General features: G+C 45.1%; 1 long non-coding RNA gene across 1 annotated transcript in view; it reads left to right on the forward strand.

The window, feature by feature from the left end:
* The first annotated feature begins 304 nt into the window (after positions 1-304).
* The window catches only part of LOC105551912, a 58782-nt gene continuing 47199 nt past the window's right edge, over positions 305-11887 (forward strand). Inside the window, exons 1-2 of the long non-coding RNA XR_001007919.1 lie at positions 305-424; positions 11110-11274. This is a non-coding gene — a long non-coding RNA (uncharacterized LOC105551912). The remainder of the gene's footprint in view (positions 425-11109; positions 11275-11887) is intronic.

The following is an 11887-nucleotide window of genomic DNA, read 5'->3' on the forward strand; positions in this document are numbered from 1 at the left end:
AGAGCCTTATCACATTTGTGGCTGTAGAGGTGTTTGCGTGATTTGTTTAATTTATCCCACTAGACTGCAAGCTCAGTGGGGATGGGGGATAAGTCTGATTTTTTTTTTTCTAATACTATGTCCCCATGCCGGGCACAGACCTAGCACAGAGTAGGTGCTTGGCAAAGCGCTTTTCAGTGAATGAATGACTGGCTGTAGTCTTCCTGGGAAAGGGCTGGCAGGCATGAAAGTGTTAAACCAACCACTAAGCATCCAGGCTGACCAGCCTTCTCCTTACCTCCCAGGCCTTTCAAACGGAGCCTGGGGAGGACAGACTGGCAGAGGAGGGAGGGGGTTTCTAGCTGAGAGAGACTGTGGCTGTGGGCCTGCGGCCCACCCCTCTTCAAGCTCTGCAGAGCCCTTCCTGCGAAACCAGCCCCCACAAGTGAGTATCTGCGGCCCCCTCCCTCCTCTTTCCCTTATTGCTCCCTGTGGGCATGGGGCTGGCACGGAGCTTGATCCTAAGTAAAAGTCTGTTCTAACAGGAAGCAAATAATGTTCCTCCCCTGACGGAGGTGTTTCCTTCTCAAAGAAGTTACAAAGGGCTCTTTTCAGAGAGAAGGGGGCCGGGAATAGTGTGTGGCCTCACTGCTGTCTGCCTTGGGTGGAGCCAGCACGTTCTGGAATCCAGGGGCTTCCTCTTCTAAAGAGGCACCGGCCCATGCACTGAAATGGGGTGGCCCAGCCTCTGGGAGCCCAGTCCCTTTACCTGCTTGATACAAGCATCCTCTGGAAGTCCACAGGGTCATTGCCAAGGCCCCTGTTTTCTTTCCTTGGCTTCCAGGACGCCGCAGTCCGTGTTCTTCCTCCCGCCCTGCAGTTCCCTAGCTGGATTCTCTTCCTCGTTGTGATCTCTTCATTCCTGGTTCCCCAGCACTCTGTCCTGAACCCCCTTCTCAAACCACACTCTCGTCTGAGTGAGCATATTGACTTTCATGGCTATACATTTCCTCCCTGTGCTGAGGAATCCCACACATTTAGTTCCAGCGCCCGCCTCGCCCCAACTCATCCAGGTCCTTACATCCCCCTGCAGGCTCTGTCTCCACTCCATCTCAGTGTTTCCCACTCACTAGATCTAAAGCTAAACTCTTGATCCTGACTTCTCCTCCCGCCAGCTTGCCTTTCTCTTCATCTTCCCTGTCTCAGAAAACGGCTCAGTCCCGAACCGTCTCTTTCCTTCACACCCCACATCTAACCCACAGCAAGGCTTCTCAGCTCCACCTTCCCTCCTCTTTCTTCTTCCCACCACCACCACTCAAACGCCCTCGGCCTAGGGAGATCAGAGCCATACTACTGGCTCCTGGACCTCTGCAAGAGTCTCTGATCTTTCTGCTTCCACTCCTGTCCTGCTACAGACAATTCTCCTGACAGCAGTCGGGGTGATCTTTTCAACGACCAGTCGCCTTGCTTAAAACCAGCTGGGGCTTCCCTCACATGCAGCATGACACTCAGACTCCACACGACGATCTAACCAGCCTCACTGGCTGTGGTCCTGGCTTGTCCTTCTGACTTAGCTTCTGTCTCAGCTCGGGCCACACTGGCCTTCTTGGTGTTCGTCAGCCCCTCAGCTTGTCACCGCCCAGCCTTTGCACTGTGTCCTCTCTCTGGAGTTCTTTCCCTCAGTCTTCAGGTCACCTTGCTCTCCGGCTTTCTGGAGAGACTTAAAAGCCATATCCACGGAGAGGCTGAGTTTGGTCACCTACCTAAGGTAGCCTCTCATCACTCTCCATCCCTCTGTTTGGCTTTGCTTTTGATTGAGCACTTGTTACTCTTTGTGTTCAGTTCTTAGATGAGAGCACAGGAAACTCTGGTGGGTTTAAGTAGAAGGAGGATTTATCTGTAGACTTTGACAGCTCCAGGAATGTTTGGGAAGGTTTAGTGGTTTATAGCCAAGAAAAGTGCACGCATTGCACCAATTGGTGGAATCTCTGCTGCCCTAGCTGCCACTGGTTATGTCACCAATGCTACTGTCCCAGGCACTAACACTGCTGCAACCCGCTGTCACCAGCACCCCTGGAATCCCCATCTTTCTGCAGCTGCTGCCATCACCTATGAGGGCTTTCTGCAGTCTCTTTGTCCTTGAGTCATTGGTTAACTCAGATTGTGGGCCAGGGTGTCTGGCTGGTGGAGCCTTGGCCACAGGCCTTGGCTCCTTCTACAAGGGAGGCTAATAAAACCACTATAAGGCATTTTCGATTGCTATGTAATGGACCATGGGCTCTGCTTATCCACCAGATTCTATGAGGTAGGGAATCTCAGACATAAGATGGAGGTTCAGATTCTGGGTAACCAAAAAACAACGATAAGCATGCTCCTGACTAGCTGGCTTTCTAGTATACGTTTATGTGTCTATTGCCTTCCTACTCCATTAGAATGAAAGCTAGATGAGGTCAGGCACTTTGTCCTTTTCCCTCTGTATTCCCAGAATCCAGAACAGTGGCTGCACAGAAGTGACCCTTGATAACTACTGAATGAATATCAGATACTGTATTGAAGGTATTGGCAATTAGAAAGATTAAACAGTCTCATTGTTGCTACCATTACTTCTTTAGGTGGCTGATGCTCCTGTCCCTCTTCTGATCTGATTGCTCCCTCTCCTGACCCCTAAGGCAAAAGCCAGCCAACTTGGCAGATATAGTTTGCCAGTAAAAGAGACAAGTAGAACACGGTCAGGTGCTCCATGCCAGGAAAGGAAGCCAGTTAGTGACAAAGGAGAATCCCAGGGCACTTCAGGGAGGGAAGACATCACTACTGAAGGACACAGGGCCAGGGCATGTGCAAATTATATTGTTGAGACAGTGAGAATGCCCTACCTTGCCTGTCACTTCTTTGAGGAGAAGAGAGTAGAGTCGCAGGGATGAAGGCTCCTTTTAACTATCCTGTGCCTTCAGACTCAGGGAGTCCGATGGAGGTAGTGGGGTTGGGGAAGGGAGTATAGTGGCTGGAGAGCTGGCGTCAGTAAACAGAGGGCATGGTGGAAAAAGTTCCCATTCTACCTCCTTAAGTTTCAGAAACTTGTTGTTTTCGAAGCCCGGTGACTGCCTCTGACATGTAGCCTGCAGGGATGGAAGGTGTCTGAGTGTGTGTGTGTGTGTGTGTGTGTGTGTGTGTGTAGGGTTGGGAGGAGAGCAAGTGAAAAGAATGAAAGCATGCCAGACTAGGTAGGGAGGAGGAGACGACACTCTTGCACTGCGAGGGAGTCACAGTGCTGTCCCATTACTGCTCCAGGCTCTACTTCAAATGCTCAGTAGCTTTATCCTCTCTCTTTTAACATTCAGCCTTTAAGTATTTTGAACATGCATGTAATTGGGAATGGGAATGGCTGTCATGGCTGTCTTGCTTCAGGTCTGGATGCATTATATGTAGCAGGTGCATTATAAGAGCTCAGGCCACTTGCCCAACCATCCTTACTGTCCTGGATGAGGGATCAGAGCTATGGGGTTAATGCTCTGCTGGGAGCTAGGCCTCCTGACCAGCCGGTCCCTCTATCCATTCTCCACCCCTTGCCCAGCCTTACCCTTCCCCCACTAGAGTATAGGCATCATAGGAAAGGAACATCCGGTGTAGTTCCCAGCACCCTTCTCCCATCCCAGCTAGCCAATGACCACCTGGATTCCCAGCGGATCCCAGCAGGACTGGGGAGCAGGGACAGCTGGGATGTCCTATATGGAGTCTTTAAGAAAAAGGACATGGGTTTGTGGAATGCTCGCCATGGGGCTCGGGGAGAATCAGATGCAAACTTACTTTCTTTTAATGGGAAAGAGAGAAGAATTGAGGGTGAAAAGCAATGTCTGGGCGGGACAGTCTGCAGGGGAGGGATGAGTGGAGGAAGGAGAAAAGGAGTGGGGAGTGAGGAAGGAAAAGCAAAGAAGAGGACACATTGCGGGGAGACTCAGACTGAACATGATGTTGGGGAAATGCTGAACATTATATTTATAGATTCTAGAGAACTTCTAAGAAGAGGCACTGTGAGTTGGCTTAGCTGTGTTAAAAGATGACTAATTATAGTCATTTATGGAAACTGCTGCTTAGCATTTCTAGCTAATCATCACGCAGGCTGGATTACTCATGTTGTGAATATCTGTCAGAGCATCTTTTGTTGAGAATTGTATTTGATTGCAACACCTGCTCATGAAAAACCACTTTATCCTCATGCAGCATAGTTACCTACTCAGGACTAAAACAAAACAATCCAGAAAGAATGCTTTCTAAGAATAAAGAAAAACAAAACAAACGCCTATAAGTATACCACGTGATTTTCAAAAATTTGATGTGAAGGTTGGTAAGAGAAGGTTAACAAAACACTAAGAATATTTTTAAAATTCTTGAAGCTTGCCATACCCCCACTCCCTATCCTCACCATCATCCCACACACACACTTGTGCACACACACACCCACACACTGTCCTTTAAACATGAGATCCATGGCAGTTTCAGAAATTGTATCATCTAATCTGCAAATCTATTCATTATGGTGCTTCACAGATGAACAGAAATTGCTTTTCCCTTTTTACAGAAAAATAGAAAAAGGATAAAAAGGCCAAAGTGTCTGTTACTAATGATGCCTGGGTCACTCAGGAAGTCTGTATCATATCAAGCAACATGGAGTTTGGATTAAAACAAAAGAAGGTTAGGTTAAATCCAAGCAAAAACATCTTGACTTTTAACTTAAAAACGTGTGTCATTCTGTGCATTAGATTCACAGTGTTGAAAAGTAACCTTCCCAAACGCAGTCTGTGGGTGTATGTAAACGCATAACCCATGGAGCAGTTTGGAAAGAAGCAGGTCAACATGGTCCCGATGTGTGGCCCCGATGTGCAGCCCCTATGCCTGCAACCCCCATCTCTGTGTGAAGGTGATAAACCAGGGCAGTGGACCAGGGCTTCTGTGCCAACAGTTGGAATGCAGACAGAGAATTGCATATATAGAAAAGGAAAGCAGATTTGAATCACTTAGTTCCTGTATAAATTCATCCACTTCTCTCCAAAAACATTTGGCATAATCACTGGGGATCAGTCTTTACAGGCCTGTTGTTCAGAGGAAGACATTACAGAACACAAAAGGCATGTCAAGTCCTCCAACACAGCGGCAGGCCCGAGAGAAAAACCAGACTCCGGAGTCAGAGTGGGAACAAACTACAGTGTTTAAAAATGTTACTTACTGTTTAAAAAAAGAGGAAAGAATAGGAATCAGAAAATAAAAGGCAAGATTTAAAAGAATGCATCAAGCGTTTTCTCCTTTAAAATGTTACTTTTGGGCTGGGCACGGTGGCTCACGCCTGTAATCCCAGCACTTTGGGAGGCCAAGGTGGGTGCGTCACCTGAGGTCAGGAGTTCAAGACCAGACTGGCCAACATAGTAAACTCTGTCTCTACTAAAAATACAAAAAATTAGCTTGGTGTGGTGGCAGATGCCTGTAATTCTACCTACTCGGGAGGCTGAGGCAGCAGAATCTCTTGATCCTGGAAGTTGGAGGTTGCAGTGAGCCAAGATTGCGCCACTGCACTCCAGCCTGGGTGACACAGTGAGACTCCATCTCAAAAATAAAATTAAAAAAAAAAGTTACTTTCATGTGAAGTTGTGATTTGGCCCTTAGTACCTTCCCCACCAATAACCTGGTTACTGGATAAGAACAGAATAATAAACTTAGAAGCCATCTATTGCAATCTCCTCTGCTATTTGACTCCCCTCTTTGTGCCCCAACATGTCATCCTGCTTCTGCCTCAGTACTTTAAATGGCAGCAAGCTTCTTGCCTGTTGGAGCAATCCATCGGTCTTTGGATCATGCAACTGAGAAATGAAGCACCCTGTTACCATGTCACCCTCTACAGAGTCCTAATGTTGAACGCTGGAGACACACAAGACAGGTCCAAGTTCTCTTCCATGTGCAAGCTCTCGCTCATTAGGAAACCTCAATCATGTGTCTTTTAAAACTGTCCTTATGTCCTCCAGTCTATGAACACCCTGGACTCACAATGTCAGGCTCCCGCATCATCCCTGCCATCTCTGTCCTGGCTCCAGTTTGCTTACATTCCTCCTAAGCGTGGAACTGGCAACAGAACTCATGGTATGACCCGAGGTTTGGCTAGGTTTTGCAGCTATTCGTCATGCTTTTGGCCACCTATTAACTTTTGTTTCTTGAGATGGAATCTCACTCTGTCACCCAGGCTGGAGTGCAATGTTGAGATCATAGCTTACTGGAGTCTCAACCTCCCAGGCTCAAGTGATCCTCCTGCCTCAGCCTCAGGAGTAAGCTGGGACTACAGGTGCACCACCATGCTCGGCTATTTTTTTTTTTTTTAATTTTTTTGTAGAGATGTGGTCTCACTCTGTTGCCCAGGCTAATCTTGAACTCCTGGGCTCAAGTAACCCTCCTGCCTCAGTCTCCTAAAGTGTTGGGGTTACAGGCATGAGCCACTGTGCCTGGCCCCTATCAACTTTTGAACACCGGCCCCCCACCCCGCCCCAACCACCTCCCAGCATCATGAGCCTGCTTGCTCCTAAGGAAGAAGTCAAAACTTGTTCTCTGGGCCACTCTTGTAGCTGAGGTTTGGGCATACGATCCAGACACCCTGATCACACACAACTATGTAAGACTCCGATTTGGAATCTATGGACATGAAGCAGCAGGCCGGGGCTGCAGACATTCTGGTGAGGGTGGATGCAGCAGTGACAGCCAGCATTTCAGAGACAAAGAGAGGTGAGGTCCTTCAAGGAGGTCCCTGAGACCAGAGTTTGAGAGATAAGCTACAGTACTGTGTGGAAGAATAATGAGCTCCCAAAGATGTCAATGTCTCAATTGTTGGAACCTGAATATGAACGCATTAACTCACATGGCAGAGGGGATTTTGCAGATGGGATCAAGTTAAGGATCTTGAGATGGAGAGATGGTCTTGGATTATCTGGGTGAGCTCAATGTAATCACAAGGGTTCTTATAAGGGATGAGGTGGGAGGTTCAGAATCAGAGAAGGTGATGTGATGATGGAAGCAGAGGGAGAGGAAGAGACACGGTAATGAAAGCAGAAGTAAGAGAGAAAGATTTGAAGCCACACTGCTGGCTGTGAAGATGGAGGAGGGGCCATGAGCCAAGGATGCAGGTGGCCTCCGGAAGTTGGAAAAGGCGAGGAAAATCACACTCCCCTAGAACCTCTAGAAAGGAAAGCAACCCTGCCACACCTCGATTTTAGCCCAGCAAGGCCCATTTTGAACTTCTGCCCTCCAGAACTGTAAGAGAATATATGGTATTGTTTTAATCTCCTACGTGTGTGTTAATCTGTTATAACTGCAGAAAGAAATGCATACCTGGGCACCAGTTCCAAAGCCCAGTGAAGGCAGCGGCAGGGTCTCCATCAAGAGCAGTTCCATGTAATTCTGGCCCTTCTTTTAACCCCGACACTTCCAAAACTGATTCTCTGGCTCTCCCAAAGATTCTATACATTCCCTCAGATCACTTAGCAAGTTCATTTTCTTTTAAAACTGACTTGAATACATAGGTTCTGTGGCTTGTAACAAAGAGCTCGGGTAATTCGTGCCCCAGGGCTCCTCTGTCCTTTCCATTTTATTTCTGAATTGTCTCTCAAATCCATCTTTGCTGCTCTATCACCCATTCCTTGTTTCAGGTCCTTGCTATTTCTTGCCTAGACTATTTTCATGCCCTCTTAATTATTTTTCCTGTCTCTTGTGTCTTCTTGTTCTAGCCCTTCCTTCACATTCCTGCCATATCATTATATTTCAAAACTTAGCCGGAGTGCTTCATTGCCCTGTTGGAAACATGTTGATGGTGTCCCATTGCCAACAGGATGAAGATCAAAGTCTCTACATGGCACGGAAGGACCCTAAGTACCTTGCATGAACCTGCTTAGACAATCATCAAGAGCAAAGGATTTGATGCTAGTGACATCTGATGAGCTCTAGGGCCATGGGTAAATCCCTGAATCACAGGGAGCACCATCTGTAAAGCAGTGACAATGATACCTTTTTTTCATTTGTAAAGTGATGATTTAAAAAAATATCCTACCTGTAATCCCAGCACTTTGGGAGGCCGAGACGGGCGGATCACGAGGTTAGGAGATCAAAACCATCCTGGCTAACATGGTGAAACCCAGTCTCTACTAAAAATACCAAAAAAAAAATTAGCCGGGCGTGGTGGCGGGCACCTATAGTCCCAGCTACACGGGAGGCTGAGGCAGCAGAATGGCGTGAACCCAGAGGACGGAGCTTGCAGTGAGCAGAGATCGCGCCACTGCACTCCTGCCTGGGCAACAGAGTGAGACAAAATATATCTTCATGAAAATGAAACAAGATAATGAATGAAAAACACACTTGTCTGTCCAGTGCTTGGTATATAGTAGGCATTTAATTATATGTGTGTGAGTGTGCATATGTTCTATGAATTACCACTCCCCATCTTGCATCACCAAGTACATCTCATATCAACCCTGCATTTTTACGCCAATATTTCTTTAACCTCAAAGCCCTTTCCTCCTTCTCTTTGGCTTGGCAAACTAGTACAGGTTTGAGCTCAAATATCATCTTTTCATGGAGATTTTTCTGACTCCGTCAGTCAAGGGGGTCAGTGCTTCTTCTGGGTGCCTCTCTGGTGGCAAACATCTAACTCTACTGCAATGACTTGCTTACATAGCCACCCCCTTCATTGAGGGTCTTTTTCATTTTGAAATCTGCAAGGTCTCGCATGGTGCTTACAAGCCAGGAGAACCTAAATAAATGTCAGACAAACAAATGAATGAAGTAATGGGGAAAAAGGAAGGGTGGAACTGCCACCCACTTGTTCTGGTAAGTGAGGCTTGGTTGAAAGTACCAAAGTTCAAACCTGAAGCTTCACATGATAGGAGAGCAAATATATGTAAGTGTTCTAAGTAGGCTTTTAAGAAAATTACTTTAAGAAATGTGGAGATTATGTGGTGGGTGAATAAGAGTAATTGTTTTACAAAGGATTTCTAGACACAAAAAGATCATTTTCCAAAAATATTTTCTTTAAAGAGGAAGTTGACCAGTTGCTATAAGCAATTAGTTATTTAATTAAGAGTTTCAGTTCTATCTAAAATTAAGACAAAGCACCTCATTCAGAATGAGTGTCACCGGGGAAAAATCATTGAGTCTGCACGCAGCTGTTTACCTTTTAGTACACAGTGAAGCACACCTGAGCGATATTTGTTTTTCTTTTCACAAAGGTCAACAAAAAAGTTTCAAATCATCTAATGTATCTAAATTTTTAATATCAAATCACAACTTTGTAACTAAAATCTCCAAAAAAGGGTTATCCTATGAGTTACCTTGACTTTCAAAGCAAATTCACAAAAGTAAAGAGAGCCTTCCTATTGCTCCTTCAGGATCTTAGGAACTTGGCTATACAAATGTCATTCACAATCCATTTGACCTCTCATATCTACCTCCCTAGAAACATTTTTCACAGGTGGAAATTGCAACTAGAGCCAGTGGTCAGCTCTCCCACTCACCCTGCCAACATTAGCAGCAGAGCCACATCCAAACGTCCAGAAGCAATGTGAAACTTGGCTGGAGTCACTACAGCCACGGAACCTGGTTAAGAACAAGAAGCAAAAGGTTACGACCTCAGTTGCATCTAAAGTAAAGACATTCCTGCTTTAGATTATAAACTGGTTTGGATGGAAACCAGCTGATGTGTGGACACGCTGATGGTTTCAATAGGCTTTTCAGCCCTTGTAATTATCTCTCTGCTAAAGTAAATGTTAGTGTAACCATTGACATTTGATAAGTCACTCTGTGCTATCCAAGGCAGAAGATAGATAAACTTTAGTCATTGTTTGGGGTAATCAATATGCATTTCTTATCATAGAACACTATGCTTTTTTTTTTTTTTTGACTTTACGTATAGAATATATTCACATAAATGTGCACTTAAGTTGACATAATTGCACATGTATGCAAGGTTTTCTGCTTTTTAGTACATGCGTAGTTTTGAAACATGACACTTCTAGAGATCAAATGGTGACTTTCTTTTGCAAGTTTGAAGATCGGGCAGTGGTAATGGAGAGGCAGGAATGAGAACCTACTGAGAAAACACAGCAAATTAAAGATGAAGTGGTTCTGCTGGGACCACAGGCTTCTGGGAGTGTGTTTTTGCTAAGACAGATTACATATTGTCCTTTTCCAGCATCATGCATGGCATCCCTTCTCAGATTAGTGAGAATAATCTTTCTCAAAAGATAAGAAACATGCCACTTCTCAATAAGGAGACAACCTGTCAAAATTATGCATAAATAAAACCATAACTCAAGGGCCTTAGTCATTTATAGCCATTAATTTCTTCCATCTTCTTTGAAATAGCCCCAACAGAAGAAGCAAGTGTCAAGCAGTTCACACACAGAGACATGGCATACCAGGGACTCCTGCCAGCTCTACAGGATCCAAAATAGTTTTTTGGCATCTGAGCACGGAATGGGTTCCAGGCTTGAGACAACTGTGCACATCAGAGGAATGGGTTCCCTTCCTCCAGCTGGGGCCCCAGCGAATCCTGCCGTCTTCCTGAGCAGGCGGTTCTGCTTTGAGGGCAGCCAACGCTTGATAAAAGCCAGCTGGGAGCAGCTCAGACCAAGCCCATGCCCATACACTGCTATAAAATGTTTTAGAGACCCCATTACATCTTATTTACTCTCCTTAGCAAGAGAAAGTATCAATGTCCTCCCCACTCCTTCCAAAATAGGCAATATTGACCTCCCTTTGGGGGTTCTTCAAAGACCCATTAATGAGAGTTCCTTCCCTGGGCATTACCAACTTGCACGTGAGTTGATGGAGATCAGTTTATTTCACATTCAACAAATATTTCCTGAACATTCACTATGTTCAGGCACTGTGCTCTGTCTAAGGGAAAAGTTCATGGAGGAGTAATAATCATCATGAAAAAAATAACAGCTTAGGGAGCAGTAATAAAAACAATAAGAATAATAAGAGCTCCAATATACTGTGTTTCCTACTATGTGTCAGGCCCCATGGTATGCATGTTACAGGGTTGTCTTGCTTGATCCTTAAAAACAATACTGTAAGATGGATATTGTCATTCCTATTTTACAGGTAAGGAAGCTGGGACTCAGAGAAATTAAGGGACTTGGTGAAGCAGAGAATGTCAAGGGAATTGATTCAGTAGTGGACAGGGAGTCCCTGAAGATTGTTGAGCAGTGAAGAGACCTGATCAAATACTAAAAAAGTACATGCAATGGCAAGAAGATCAACTAAGAGGTAGGAAAATTAGCCAGGATATCAGGTAACATTCAATGAAAAATGTGATGTAAGTTGACATGCAAATCTAAACAATATACATATCTGCATATATATTGTAAGAACACAGACAACTGCAATAAAAACTATAAAGATAAGCAAGCGAATTGTAAATGCAAAAATTCAGACCAGTAGTCAGTTCTGGAAGGGTGGGCAGGTGCAAGTGATATAATTAGGGATGGAATATCAGAGGGCTTCCACGGTATTTAAGTGCTCTATTCCTGAGTTGCATTGTAAGAACCTGGGTGGCCATTGTATTTTTAGAAACCTAGATAGCTGAGTTTCACAAACTCTCTCAGATCATAACACCCGTAGTGTCTCCACAAATTTTTCAGTGTCCTGAGACAAAACTAAATACCTGGGTAGGTTGTTAAGTCCCCGGATCTTAAAAGTCGTAGATCGCGTATTGTCCCCTGAAAATTAATATACGCTGTGAAGCTCTGTGGTTTCACTGTGGTGTCCTGGGTGCCTCAGCACAGAGACTGGGAACCACGACAGTGTAACATTTATGTTCATGTATGAAATGTTTCATGATATATTTATGTGTGTTAAATATATAATTTATTAAATATAT

The sequence above is a fragment of the Mandrillus leucophaeus genome, unplaced genomic scaffold (genome assembly GCF_000951045.1).
Source record: "Mandrillus leucophaeus isolate KB7577 unplaced genomic scaffold, Mleu.le_1.0 Scaffold538, whole genome shotgun sequence".
NCBI lineage: Eukaryota > Metazoa > Chordata > Mammalia > Primates > Cercopithecidae > Mandrillus > Mandrillus leucophaeus.